The following is a 15,631-nucleotide window of genomic DNA, read 5'->3' as shown; positions in this document are numbered from 1 at the left end:
TCATAGCCAAAGCCGAAGTAAAACTTGATCAAAAACTGAAGGTAACTATTACGAATGTCCCTTCATGAAAGTAGTTTGAGTGTTCTTTCATTTTTTCCTGTAATTATATTTGGATTTATTTTAGACTCTGGAAATTCTCGATCGCATTCTTAGTCCTTATTGTGGAGCTAAAATTGGTGATGCATTTAGAGGTGAAAAACTTCTTGCGGTTTATGTGAGTAATTAAGTGACCTGAGATTATTTAAATTGTTCTTTAACCACGAATCTTTATTTTCATATGCAGTACGTTCTTGAAAATGCAAGCACGATTATGTTGCTTATTTGCAATTTGCAGTTCATTTCGTCGCAATAACTCATCATATACTAGTGTATTTATGGCTGCGAATCAATGAAAACATACAAAATAATATTTAGTAATAAAGTTAAATATTAGTTTATCAATTTTTGACGTAAACCCATAAAAAAAGTACAACATTGAAAAATATTACATTGAAAGATTATGGAACCAAATTATAAAGATTACTAAAGAGTAAAACAACAAATTCTTTCTTGATAACAAAATTCTGATTTTTCAAATATAATTTCAATTCAAATTCAATCAATAGCAATTTTTCCATCATCCAATATAAGAACTCTGTCTGAATCGAGAATTGTTTGTAAACGATGAGCGATAGTTAAAATTGTACATTGATTGAATTTGTCACGAATAGTCTTTTGGATAAAACCTTCTGTATCCGAATCAATAGCAGACGTAGCTTCATCTAGAGCTAATATTAGATCAAAATACTGTACTGTTAATAAATAAATAAGTACATCTAACAACTTCGACTACCTAAAATTTTCCTTTTTGAACGCTCAAGAAAAAGATCGTACTTTTTCAAAAAATAATGATTCGACTTCAGTAAAGCTTAATTAATAACTATTCGATAATAGCTCAACAAATTTTACTTGATTTAATCTGCAACTTTAGTCTAGAACTTTTGTTTTTGGTTTTTATTTAATCTTTGATAGAGAAATAAGTTCAGGTAGTGGCAGTTTTAGGTGATCGATCGAGATGTTAAGCTCACAACTTTGTCAGTTATATTTAATAAGTCCTTACAAATAATTTTGGGCTTTTTGAGCAGCGCTCTTGCTAAGCATAAAAGTTGCTTCTGTCCGACACTCAAGTTCGACCCTTCTTCTGTAACATTATATTCAAGACCTTCACTTGTATTGAGGACAAAATCTTTGAGTGTAACCTGCGAAAGCGAATCCCATATTTGTTCATCTGAACCATTTTGAAAGGGATCCAGGTTGAATCTCAGTGACACACTAAAAAGCACTGGATCTTGAGGTATAATTGCTAATCGAGATCGAAGTGTGTGCAAAGGTTCTCTCATTAAACTTTGAAAGCCTCAAAATCGAGAAAGAACAGACCCAATGACATGATCATGACATGGACATGATGAGATGGGCTAATTAATTCTCCATTTTTCGGCACGCTTCAAGTATTTGCACTCCAATAAATCTTATTTCATAAGGTGAATTGGAAACGAACTTGTTTGAATTCATTCATTCTAGATAGAGCTGGAACTTCAATCCTTCTGGCACATAACTCTTATTTGAAATAACACTTTTTTGTGACGATTCGGAGTCTATTTGTGAGTGTTCACTATAAGCAGACTTCGGCGGGGAAGCAAGGGGCATTGATGAAATTGTGTTGCGAGCTTCAATAATGCGTAAATTCTTTGTTATTGAGTCGATTTTCATTGAATGAGCTTCTGCCTTTTAAGAATCAAATCCATTATGGATAGAATTTTCTCCTGGTTAGTTTGGACATGTTGAAATGTAGCTCCAATATTGTTTGAATCAAATGTGACTGTAATACCAGAAGCAGAGCAATTACAAGCAAGGTAATGGCATGATCATGGTAAGGAATTAGAGATAAATTATTTACTAGTTGGATTGGTTTCACATTGTATATTTTCCATGGCTTTTCTAGCTCCTTCTTCAGTTCCAAGATAGATAATTTTCCAATACTCATATCCATGTTTTGTTTTCAAAAAGACAGGTATGTCACATTTTTTATAAGTTTCAAGATCAAGTTTGTGCAGTGTCAGTTCATCGATATTACATGTAGAACAGATAACGTTCTTAATGAAGATATTTTGGGCACAAAACCATTATTACCTGGAATTCATAGATAGATTCGGATATGTTACATTTAAATTTACACGTTTGGAGAATTCAACCTACCTTCAAGGGCAGCCATATTGCGGAAATTATTGGACGGTTCCAAAAACGAATTGAATACCAATAAGAGTTGTAAATCTTTTAAACATAGAAATGCATTCGGTAAAGCCTATGTGCACAAGAAAAATATCCAGTCTTTAGGATCGAAATAAAGAGTATGTTGATTCAGGATCAGCAATCAGTCGAGCGCGTTTTTGTTTCTACAACTTTTGATATGAAGTTTTTAATTAAATGCACGAACAGTAATATAATCACATATTTCACAATGGTATTTGTACTTGCTGCTGAGTTTAGCACTTAAGTTTCTGATATCTTGATCTTTTTCTTGCTGTTCAAGCAGCATTTAATTAGAATATAAGCGATACAATAAAATGGATTCTAGTTTAGTGATTCATTTTTAGTTATCTTTCTTTATATATTTATGTTTATATTCTTTATGTATTTATAATCGATTCTAGTTGGGTGCGATTTCCGACTTCCTCCTTTGTTCATTTAATTTTTCAATTTTTCGCTGATTTGAAGCACAGTCTGGACAAACTGAATTTTGGCGAGTTGAGGCACTAGACATATCGGCGAAATCTGAAACACTGGTATGAAGAACACTAGATAAAGTAATGGAATCATTGGAACTTTCCCTGTCCATTTTGAATTAAAAGTAAGCAAGCAATGTTTGGCAATTCGATAAGTGTTATTTTAGTATCCTTGTTAGATTTTTTTGGTAATTGCGTTTTTTGTCAACAGAAATGCGATTGCGAAGTTGATGGTAACGATTGGTCATTCTGATCCGTACTTGAATCATACTTTTCAAGAATATCGTGTTTGAATTTTTTGTTTTAAAAACAAACTTTTCAAATTTGTCATCAGGATTTGATGAAATGTCAGCAAACTGCATAAAAATCCTTAAGTTCTCTTAACTTTTGATATTGTGTTATGGCCTGCTGTATTATTTGTGGTACAGTAGCTCTATATTTTATGTAATTTAGCATTATCATAACTGGATTGGTGCTCTTCAAAACAATTAGTTTTTTAGACCTTAATGGATTTTTTTGCAAACCAATTACTATTATTTATTGCACAATACTGATTATTCATTAATAAACTGTCTTTACTGAGATAATTCTAACAGTTGAATATCGAGTTTAAACAAGTTAAAGGGTGAAAATGATCAGACATATCAACAAGCCTTTTTTGAATGTTTGCATAATACATGTAGAAGCTGTTTAAATTTATCATTTGAAAGCTATTGAGAAAAAAACAAATAAAGAGCATCTTGGGATGTATCATGTATTATATTATTATAATCACGAAAGATCGCAATAAAGAAATTGATTAGAACTTAACACTTAAAGACGAACAACCATTAGAATTGTTGCCAATACGTCGATATGTATTGAAATATAAATAAGGACATCAATAAAATGGTGAATTCATTTCAATGGAAGATCCTTGTATATTTGTTTCATTTGCAATTAACTTGTGGAGTAGTTAATAACAGATATGATTATTTAGTTTAATGATGAATCAATTAAATGTTGCCGTTTGCTAATTGTCGCTTCGTATTTTTTATATGTCGAGTCAATATTCTTGAGTCAATAAGTCGACGTATTCCCTTCCAGGTTAAGGTGTTAATTAAGAAATTTTTTGGTTTATTAAGTGATGATGACAGTGATGAAGAGACTGTTAAATCAATCCAAGTCCTGGAAAATATTGCATTAGGACTAATGATGACCCGTCGAGGACATCGTCAAGATGAAACATCATATGTCCAACCACATTTTCATTTTAAAAATAATCTTATTCGTTTTGTTTCGATCCTTAATTTTATAAGGTTTTATCTGATTCTGATTTACAACCAAAATGATAATTTGAGTATATTGCTGGGAAATCCATTTTTTCATGTAAATAGTAATGACATTATGATATGCTATGTCATTGGCGGAGGTATTACACTGTTCGTCTTTCGAGAATATGTTTTGTACGTTGAAGACACTAGAGCTTACCCAGTACTCTGTACTCTTCGAGACATAAAGGTTTCAGGTTTTGACAGCAACATGCTCAAGTTAACGACCAAACAGTGTAAATGGTTTCGCTCTACTTTCCATCTTTTAATCACGATATGGATCAGATGGATTTATTGTGTATTTATTTGTACTCCTTTTGCGTTAATCATTTTGCGCATTCAAAACCAAGCGATAGTCAATAGCGGTCCAGCGATGTATATTTCACATTTTTGTTGGATTGTTTTAGAATCTTGTACTTTCATCTTTATATTTGGAAGTTTTCTGAATTTAGCAGCTCACGTAACTGTTTCGATTCCTTTGTACTTATGCCGTTTGAAAAGCTTAATTGAATTGTTAAAAAGAGTCAGGAGTAAACAATTTATCGATGACTCTATCATTAAAGGCATGAATACAGATATGATCAGTTATATGAATGAGTTTGATAAAAATATCGTTACAATACGTTACCTTTTCTTTTTTGTTTTCATACTTGTCTCATTTGGAGCGGATACTGCGATCTTTTTGGGACTAAGCACTAAGGGCCATTCAAAATGGGTATCAAATATGCTTGTTATCCGTGGTCTACTTGTACTATTCATAGTTGGAAGCATTGTTTATGTCGGCTCAGCTACTTTGGATCAGGTATGAAATCAATGCAGTAAGATTCAAGTATTGAACTTCAGATTTCCTTTGTCTTTCTGTTCTCTTTCTATTCTTATTTCTCAGCTTTATGTCATTCATGGTCTGTATGTATCAATCATAGCCAAAGCCAGCGTAAAACTTGAGCAAAAACTGAAGGTATCTATTACAAATGTTGCTTCATGAAAGTAGTTCGAACGTTCTTTCATTTTCCCTGTAATCACATTTGAATTTATTTTAGACTCTGGAAATTCTCGATCGCATTCTTAGTCCATATTGTGGAGCTAAAGTTGGTGATGCATTTAGAGGTGAAAAACTTCTTGCTGTCTATGTAAGTAATTATTTATATACTTAATATTTTAGAGCATTTATTAAAATTGTCTTTAACCACTAATCTTTATTTTCATATGCAGTACGTTCTTGAAAATGCAAGCACGATTATGTTGCTGATTTGTAATTTGCAGTTTATTTCGTCGTAATAATTGATCATATACTATTGTACTTACGACTGCGAATAAACGAAAAACAGACAAAACAATATTCAGCAATAAAAATAAAAATTGTTTTATCAATTGATTATAAATATACTCTGATGGAAATCGATAATGTAAAGTATTGAAATAAACGACTTTTAGATTAACGACGAATAGATTGGCGATCTAGACACAGATTCAAGTCGTTTCAATTGTCGAGATAAAGAAATTTAAACCCGTTGAAGGAACCAGTACAGCAGACCAACGGATATTGCTGCAGGTATCAGCAAAGGAATGTTTAACGATATAATAACTAGAGCAGAAACAACTTCGAAAAGGCCAGTAATCCAATATCTAAAATAAAAATAGCCAATTCGAGCATCGTCGGAAGATAGGAAATGAGAGTTCGATCAAAATTTTTCGTTTTCATTTCTTAATGCTAGTACTGAAGAATGCTGAAAAATCTCAAATCACCTTCAAATATCAAATCATTACTAAACATGGAAGCTACAATCCTCAAACAGAAGAAGAACTTAAAAATGCAATAATGGAAGCATTTGAAGAGATTCCCCCTGCCTACATCACCCGATCTTGCAATGCCTTCGAAACCCGTTTGCGCCATCTAGTGGTTACCGAAGGTTCACACTTCGAACAATTAATAAAATAATTAACCGACCTTTATACCTTTCAATTAAAAAAACATTCATTCAAAAATTCCAAGCGGTTCAAAAGTTATTCAAAAAAAACACCTCCTAGTTACTTTTTCCATACCCAAGTAATAATGAATATCCTTTTAACGCATAATAAGATTCGTGTTTGAATAACAAATAACAAAGTATTAAATCTGAAAAAATAAGTAATATAATGTTATAAATTTTTTTTACAGAATTGCATATTTTGTTATATTGTAGTCCATGTTAAAACCTTATGATAAGTCAAAGAATGGTGATTGTGGGTACTACCATTCCCGAGATATCGAGGTTCAAAGTTTTTAGGCCAATGACCAAAATCAAGGAAACTGTCGATCAATTGAAAAAAGCGTTAGATCCATGATAAGTAGCGACAACTTTTATCGACAAATAATAAGTTTCAGATCTCTAGCTATCATAGTCACAGAATGCTGGAGGTTTAACGGAAAATCGAAGTGATCTGTTGCACAGAAACAGAGAATTTTATTTCCCAAAATAAGTGCATTTTCTGGTTGGCTATCAAAAGTTATGCCAGGAAAATAAGTCTGATGAAAAATCTGATTCCATAATTGAACGAAAGGCGATCGAAGTTCTCACTTTGACCTCAATTTTCTCAAAAACTGTCGATCTGAGAAAATTTTTAATGCCACTAATGGACTCAGTTTTTATGCCCTACAAACGTACAAAGTCCTAACTCTTAACTCGAAAGTCAGATTTTTTGCACCCCTCCTTTACAACTGACAATTGATTTTTGCCTTGATCCTTTTTGATCCAATTTAAAAACCTTGATTGTTTCTTTCTGAAAACAATTTACTATTATTTATTAAGATTCAACATTGATTACATACAGTATTTAAATTGTCTTCACTGAGATGATTTAGATAGTTAACAGGGGAAAATGATAAAACAAATCAGCAAGACTCTTTTTTGTTTGCATAAATGAAGCTGATTAAATCAGTCATTCGAATGCTATTAAGAAACAGATAAAAAATCCAACAGCATCTCGCCATGCGTGCATACAATTACGAAAGATCAAATTAAGACCATTGATTGAACTTAACACTTAAAGATGAAAAATCATTAAAAGTATAACCAATAAGTCGATATGTGTTCACATATAAATAAAGACATCAATAAAATGGTGGATTCATTTCAATGGAAGATCTTTTTATCTTTGTTTGATTTGCAATTGACTTGTAGACTAGTTAATAACAGATATGATTATTTAGTTTAATGATAAATTAATTAAATGTTGCCGTTTGCTAATTGTCGCTTCATAATTTTTATATGCGCCATTTTGGAATCCATAAGTCGATTCATTCCCTTCCAGAATATCGCATTTAGCAAGAAATCATTCGGTTTATTGAGTGATGATGACAGTGATGAAGAGACTGTTAAATCAATCCAAGTTCTGGAAAATATTGCATTAGGACTGATAATGAGCCATCGAGGGCACCGTCAAGATGAAACATCATATGTCCAACCACATTACCATTTTAACAATAATCTTATTCGTTTTGTTTCGATCCTTAATTTCTTGAGATTTTATCTAATCCTGATTTACAAACAAAATGATAATTTGAATATATTGCTGGGAAATCCATTCTTCCATGAAAATATCAGTGACATTATGGTGTACTTTGTCATTGGCATAGGCATCACGCTGTGCATCTTGCGAGAATATGTTTTGTACCTTGAAGAGACTGGAGCTCAAGCGTTACTCTGTAATCTTCGAGACATAAAGGTTTCAGGTTTTGACAAGAATATGCTCAAGTTGACAACCAAACAGTGTAAATTGTTCCGCTCTACTTTCCATCTGCTAATCACAATATGGATCAGATGGATTTATTGTGTATTTATTTGTACCCCTTTTGTGTTACTCAATTTTCGGATTCAAAACCAAGAAATAGTTAATGGCGGTCCAGCGATGTATATTTCACATTTTTGTTGGATAGTTTTAGAATCTTGTACTTTTATTTTTATATTTGTTGGTTTGCTGGATCTAGGAGCTCACATAACTGTCTCGGTTCCTCTGTACTTATTCCGATTGAAAAGCTTGATTGAAATGTTAAAAAGAGTCAAGAGTAAACAGTTTATCGATGACTCTTTTATTAAAGGCATGAATACAGATGTGATCAGTTATATGAATGAGTTTGATGAAATTATCGCTAAAAATCGTTACCTTTTCTTTTTTATTTTCGTGATCATCTCATTTGGAGCTGATACTGCGATCTTTTTGGGACTATTTTCTAAGGGCCATTCAAAGTGGATATCAAATTCCCTTGTAATCTGTGGTCTGCTTGAACTATTTATATGTGGAAGTGTTGTTTATGTCGGCGGAGCCTTTTTGGATCATGTATGCAAACTATCTCGTTTATAAACTACTGCAGTAACTACTTTTACTACTTTTAGAAGCTCAGACATACTAAACTACACGATAGATTTAAGAATTGAACTTGTTTTGTCTTTCTGTTCTCTTTCTATTCTTATTCCTCAGCTTTATGTGATTCATGGTCTATATGTATCAATCATAGCCAAAGCCGAAGTAAAACTTGATCAAAAACTGAAGGTAACTACAAATATCCCTTCATCAAAATATTAATAGATTAACCTTCTTTCATTTTGTCTGTAACTACAACTGAATTTATTCTAGACTCTGGAAATTCTTGATCGCATTCTTAGTCCTTATTCCGGAGCTAAAGTTGGTGATGCATTTAGAGGTGAAAAACTTCTTGCTGTCTATGTGAGTGACTATTAATAAGTAACCTAACTAAGTAATTCAAATTGTTTTTAATCACGCATCTTTATTTTCATATACAGTACGTTCTTGAAAATGCAAGCACGATTATGCTGTTAATTTGTAATTTGCAGTTCATTTCGTCGCAATAACTCATTACTATCTCATACTAACTCATACATCTAACTCATACTAGTGTAAGATAAGTAAGTAAGATACTCATTTACGACTGTGAATTAACGAAAAACATACAAAATAATACTCATAATCATTTTGCGTCTTCAAAACCAAGCAATAGTCGATAGCGGCCCAGCAATGTATATTTCATCTTTTTGTTGGATAATTTTAGAATCTTGTACTTTCATAACCATATTTGGTGGTTTTATGGACCTAGGAGCACACATAAGCGTCTCAGTGCCTCTGTCCTTATTCCGGTTGAAAAACTTGATTGAATTGTTAAAAAGAGTCAAGAGTAAACAGTTCATCGATAACTCTTTTATTAAAGGCATGAATTCAGATGTGATCAGTTATATGAATGATTTTGATAAAAATATCGTTACAATACGTTACCTTTTTTTTTCTTTTCGTACTTGTCTCATTTGGAGCTGATAATGCGATCTTTTTGAGACTAAGCACTAACATTGTAAGAGCCATTCAAATTGGGTATCAAATATGCTTGCTATCCGTGGTCTGGTCGTACTATTAATATTAATAAATGGAAGCGTTGTTTATGTCGCAGGAGCTTTTTTGGATCAGGTATGCAATGAATCCAGTCAGATTCAATTATTGAACTTGAGATTTCTTTTGTATTTATTCTTATTCCTCAGCCTTTTGTGGTTCATGGTCTGTATGTATCAATCATAGCCAAAGCCAGCGTAAAACTTGATCAAAAACTGAAGGTAGCTAAGAATGTCCCTTCATCAAAGTATTTAAGCTTAGTTTAAGCTCATCTATCTTTTAATTTATTTTAGGCTCTGGAAATTCTCGATCGCATTCTTGGTCCTTATTGTGGAGCTAAAATTGGTGATTTGTTTACTGCTGAAAAACTTCTTGCTGTCTATGTGAGTAGTTATACTTAATACCTGAGAGCATTTATTCAAATTGTCTTTAATCACGAATCTTTATTTTCATATACAGTACGTTCTTGAAAACGCAAGTACGATTATGTTGTTAATTTGTAATTTGCAGTTCATTTCGTCGCAATAACATTTCATGTACTATATATTTACGACTGCGAATGAACGAAGAACATTCAAAACAATAACAGATAAATAGATATACTCTGACAGAACATGGATAATCTAAAATCAAAATAACAATAACGCAACGAGATATCTACCTTAGATTATCCTTTTCATCCTGAATCGTTAATTGTGACTGTTGCCGCTGAAAACTCATGCCGTATTAACCCTTTGGGCAATATTCAGTTGTCGCCATAAGCTTGCTAAAACCCTTTGGAAACATTCTGATCAACCCATTCATCTGGCTTTGGTTGCCCCAATGGTTTATAGTCGTTTGTCATCTTACTTAGTCGATACAAATATCAAGACAGATTTAAAAAACTATTCCCGAATCTTCGCCGAAATGGCAACAGGAGTTTTAGACGATTTAACTAATTTAACTACAAATTCCATTCAATGTCTCATTGAAATATGAATAGATTGGCGATCTAGACACAGATTCAAGTCGTTTGAATTATCGAGATGAAGGAACCAGTACAGCAGAGTAACGGATATTAATGCAGGTATCAGCAAAGGAGTAATAACTAGAGCAGAGATAAAAATGGCCAATTTGAGAAGCGCTGGAAAATGGGAAATGAGAGTTCGATAGAATGCTATAGAATGCTGAAATATCTCAAATCAACTTCCAATATCAAATCATTATGAAACATCCAAGCTTGGACTATCACAGCATTCAGCACAACTAGAGCAGAAATAACTTCGAATAAGCCAGTGATCTAATAGCTGGAATAAAAACTGGTACAATTTGAACTTCGCAATTAGATCATAACTTATTGATCGCAATTTATTTTTCTATTTCAGTATTTGTGACACAGTTATTCTGTATTTGCTGTAATTTAACGCCATCATAACTGAATTGGTACTCTTAGCAACAATGCATATTTTTTGACCCTTAATTGTTTCTTTTCCAAACAATTTACTATTATTCATGGAGATTCAACATTGATTATTCACATTTTATTCACTGAGATAATTTGAACAGTTGAATATCGAGCTTGAACAAGATAAAGGGTAAAAATGATCAACAATCTTTGCATAAATGAAGTTGTCATAAATCAATCATCAATCATTAAAAGCTATTGCAAAACCAAACCAAAGAAAAGCATCTTGGGAGATATTAAATCACGAAAGATAGAAATATAGAAATTCATTAGAACTTGACGCTTCGATCTTTACAGATGAACATTCATTAAAAATACATTTAAGTATGACCAATAAGTCGATATGTATTGACATATAAATTAAGACGTCAATAAAATGGTGAATTCATTTCAATGGAAAATCTTTGTATCTTTGTTTCATTTAAAATTCACTTGTAGCAGATAACAGATATGGTTATTTAGTTTAATGATCAATCAATTCAATGTTGGCGTTTGTGAATTCTCGCTTCATATTTTTTATTCGCACCATTCTCGAATCCGTAAGTCGAAGTCCCTTTCAAGTTAAGGTGTTAATTAAGAGATCTTTTGGTTTATTAAGTGATGATGACAGCGATGAAGAGACTGTTAAATCAATCCAAGTTCTTGAAAATATTGCATTTAGACTTATAATAACCCGTCGAGGGCACCGTCAAACGGCACCGTGAAACATCATTTGTCCAACCGAATTTCAATTTCAACAATAATCTTATTCGTTTTGTTTCGATCCTTAATTTTATAAGGTTTTATCTAATACTGATTTACACGCAAAATGATAATCTGAGTATTTTTCTGGGCAATCCATTCTTTCATGAAAATACCAATGACATTATGATCTACTATGTCATTGGCGGAGGCATCACACTGTTTGTATTGCGAGAATATATTTTGTACCTTGAAGAGACTGGAGCTTACGCGTTAATATCTATTCTTCCAGACATAAAGGTTTCAGGTTTCGACAAAATTATGCTCAGGTTGACAACCAAACAGTGTAAATTGTTCCGCTCTACTTTTCATCTTTTAATTACGATGTGGATCCGAATGATTTATGGTTTGTTTATTTGTTGTCCTTTTGTGCTAATCAGTTTGCGCATTCAAAACAAAGCGATAGTCAATAGTGGAAATTCTTGATCGCATTCTTAGTCCTTATTCAGGAGCTAAAGTTGGTGATGCATTTAGAGGGGAAAAACTTCTTGCGGTTTATGTGAGTAATTGTACTTAATACCTGAGAGCATTTATTTAAATTGTCCTTAATCACGAATCTTTATTTTCATCTGCAGTACGTTCTTGAAAATGCAAGCACGATTATGTTGCTAATTTGTAATTTGCAGTTCATTTCGTCGCAATAACATATCATAAACTAGTGTACTTAACACTTCAAATAAACGAAAAACATAATAAATAATATTTCGCAGCAAAAATAGAAATTTTTCACGATTTATTTCTATCGATTGATTATACCTTCAAGGAATGGAAGTAGACATGTCGATGGTGTGGCCTTAGAACCGATGATAAGGACAACATTAATGAACACGAGAGAAAATGCAACCTGGCAGTAAGGTGTTCAAATGGTGTATGGTTTTGTATGGTGATTGAGACAGTGACCTGTGTCAAAGCGCACTGGAATCATCTGAGATTGTGTATTATTTGAGGTTGTTTTTCCAATAACACCTTATAACCTTAATTATGATTGGCTAAATCATGCTACATTTGTAAAGTCCTTAGGTAAATCACAAATATTGTAATCAATAGAAATAGTTCCTTTTGAAGGCTCAATAAGTCGGAATAATGATAAAGTGATTTTCTAGCTCCAGTTCTGCCAACAATTCCAATCTTTTCTTTGGATTGGGGGAAATAATTTCAGGTTTCAGTCATAATTTAGGGTTAAATTGCCAGAAATCCCTGACGAATGAATCAATATGATAAGTTCATCATTCATGAATAAACTTCACTTAAATTGTCCCAAAGTTCAAGAGTGACATTCTCATTTTGAAGTGTGGCGCATCGATACATTGATTTTTTAAACTGTCTTCAATTAGATTATTTGAACAGGTAACGGGTGTACTGATAGTAGTAATACAGATACACAATCTAACACATTTTTATTGATCTTTGATCGGTAAAAGTCATGATGAATTGTCAACTGAATTGAGGTCAAGTGATCAAAGAATTAAAATAACAATATAATTCCAAAAATATTGTTAAACATGAATACTGGGTTATTCAAAAGTCACGCAAGACTTTTTTCGCTTATAACAGCGCCGTCCGTGCAAATTTCGTCCCCATATTTTTTCAATGGCCTTTTGACATCAGTACAATTTGTTTCGAACGGTTTTTAAAATTTCGATTTTTCTATGATAATTTCGATAGTTTGCATGGTAAGCTTAAACTAAAAAGAGTCTTGAACCTGAAATTATCATAGAAAAATCGAAATTTTAAAAACCGTTCGAAACAAATTTTACTGATGTCAAAAGGCCATTGAAAAAATATGGGGACGAAATTTGCACGGACGGCGCTGTTATAAGCGAAAAAAGTCTTGCGTGACTTTTGAATAACCCAGTAATTTATATGTATAATGTTATGATCTGATGATGAATCTAATCAACGAATCTAATGATTCTTTAAATAATGTAAATAACCTTTGGGTGCGTTTAAATTAATTCAACTATGAAATTGTAAATTAAATCAGAAATAAAGAAGAGAGTTAAGCACACTCAAGCTAATTTTATCCAGAGATCGTATTAATTTAAGATTGGGATGGTTACAAAGGAAAGGGTAAGAGAAAAAGTATAAAAAAGAAGAAAAATTTGTTCCTCTTCCGTTATATTACAGTTTAACCCTCCGCTATACTTGTTTCTCTTCAACGTTTTGTGACAAGTTTTTTACAAATATTGCCATTCGATCTTTTCAACTAAGTTGTGAAACTAAATATAATTTTTTAACTATCATAACACCAACGCATTTTTCTTACAAGTTTTTGTTATCATATTGCCAATTGGATATACCAAACAAGACACACAACTAAGATAATTTCCAATCATTACCATCGCGCCAACAGATTTCACCAACATTTTTCAACAAATTTTTGGAATATTGTTCTTTGGATAATACGAATCGTCAAGAAAGCTAAATGTGAAGATTAAGATGAAGATGAAGAAGATGAGCGTGATTTTGCAGTTACTGTTTCCTTTGAAACCAAACAGAGCTTTTACATTAAACATACATCGTTGATGTGAATCAAATTGTTACTGTTGTTACTTCTGTGGGTATTGATTACGAACTTATAAGTTTTTATGTTGAGTGTCTAATGTTTGATTCTTTGATATTTTCGCCATCTTTTATAGTCTGTGTTCAGGTATTGTCCAAAACAATGAGCATCCAGTGTAAATTTTGATGAGTAGGAAATAACATCAAATCATGGTCACTAATCGGCGATGGCCATTCAATGGTTGTCACGATCTCGCGAACCATTTTCATATTTTTTTCTTTTCTTTTTTGTCTTACCTTCCACGGTTGCTTTTTTGACCAACTTTGGTTTAAAACGCGTATACCAAAACGTGTCAACACAATATATTCTTGTATGCAGATACTGAAGCAGACGGAAATAAGGGTTGATTATTTGATCAGAATACCATTCTGAACCAGAAGTCCAATGTATTATTGTTTCCTTGGTTGTTGAGTATTCATTTATTACAATTATAGTCATTTTAACTTTTCACATGCAAAACTCATGTAAAATAATAAATGTTGAGATAAACTTACAAGTTACAAAAATACAAAAAACAAAAATCAAACACAACAATCAAAAAATCACAATAAATGAAACATTACAACTCTGACTCAAGCTTGACTCATGCTTGAGAACGATATGAGGATACGATATATCGAAAAGCATTGTTGTGATTTTTGTTGACACTTTATTATTTTTTCATTTTTCTTATTGCTTTGAGAATCCAAATAAAATCCTTAATAATTTGTTTTTATTAACCATTTATTAAAATTGTTTTGTCTCAATCTCATCTTTTTAATTAATCATGGGTCCGAAAAAAACCGAACTTAGCAGATCAGACTTTTTTGTTCTGTTTCTATCTACTGACAAAGGACCTGAGTATCGAGGAAAGAAATATCATTTCAAATCACTGGACGATATTTTCCTTTGTGATGTACTTGTGCTTCAAAAATTGGCCAGAATCAAGGTGCGAGGATTTGATTGGCCGGAAAAATCAGATACGGTGACAAGAGAGAATCGCGAATACTGGCCGCATTACCTACTTGATATTGTTAAGTAGTTTTACTTCATTCTGTAGTCTATTTGCAACATGCAACATTAGTCTTAATTCTCTGCCTCAAGTTGTTCTCAAGCTTGCAAACAACTTGAGGTTGAATGTCATGAACGGCAATAACACAAATATCTTGCAATTCATTCGAGGAACCAATAAAAAGAAAATGAAAAAATCTTTACCTAAACATTTGATGCATTTATGCTATTCTGGCGACAATATTACGCAGCTTCCAGACGTAAAAGAATTTAATGAGAAATTTCCATTGCACCATTGCCAAAAAATATTGAAGTCAATCTTGATTCATCGCCGATGAATGCTTCAACTTTTTTAACTAATGTTGCTGCTGCATTCCTTCATGATCAAGAAAGTGTTTTTGGTGAATCTGCCACTGAAATACTCACAAATCAAATTGATGAAACT

At 32.4% G+C, this 15,631-nt stretch overlaps 2 long non-coding RNA genes across 2 annotated transcripts; both read left to right on the top strand.

The window, feature by feature from the left end:
- Positions 1-3,864: 3,864 nt before the first annotated feature.
- LOC149093858 (uncharacterized) lies at positions 3,865-6,012 on the top strand. Its single transcript, XR_016198227.1, has 3 exons — positions 3,865-5,030; positions 5,113-5,202; positions 5,285-6,012. It is a non-coding gene; the product is annotated as an uncharacterized LOC149093858 (long non-coding RNA).
- Positions 6,013-7,243: 1,231 nt separating this feature from the next.
- On the top strand, positions 7,244-11,293 carry LOC107359386 (uncharacterized). The gene is made up of 4 exons (XR_016198538.1): positions 7,244-8,602; positions 8,687-8,776; positions 8,854-9,669; positions 9,742-11,293. It is a non-coding gene; the product is annotated as an uncharacterized LOC107359386 (long non-coding RNA).
- The last annotated feature ends 4,338 nt before the right edge of the window (positions 11,294-15,631 follow it).

This window comes from Tetranychus urticae, chromosome 2 (genome assembly GCF_039701765.1).
Source record: "Tetranychus urticae isolate SD_2017Ah chromosome 2, NJAU_TeUrti_SD_1.0, whole genome shotgun sequence".
NCBI lineage: Eukaryota > Metazoa > Arthropoda > Arachnida > Trombidiformes > Tetranychidae > Tetranychus > Tetranychus urticae.
The sequence above is the reverse complement of the archived record's forward strand: the minus strand, read 5'-3'. Positions and strand labels throughout refer to the sequence as shown.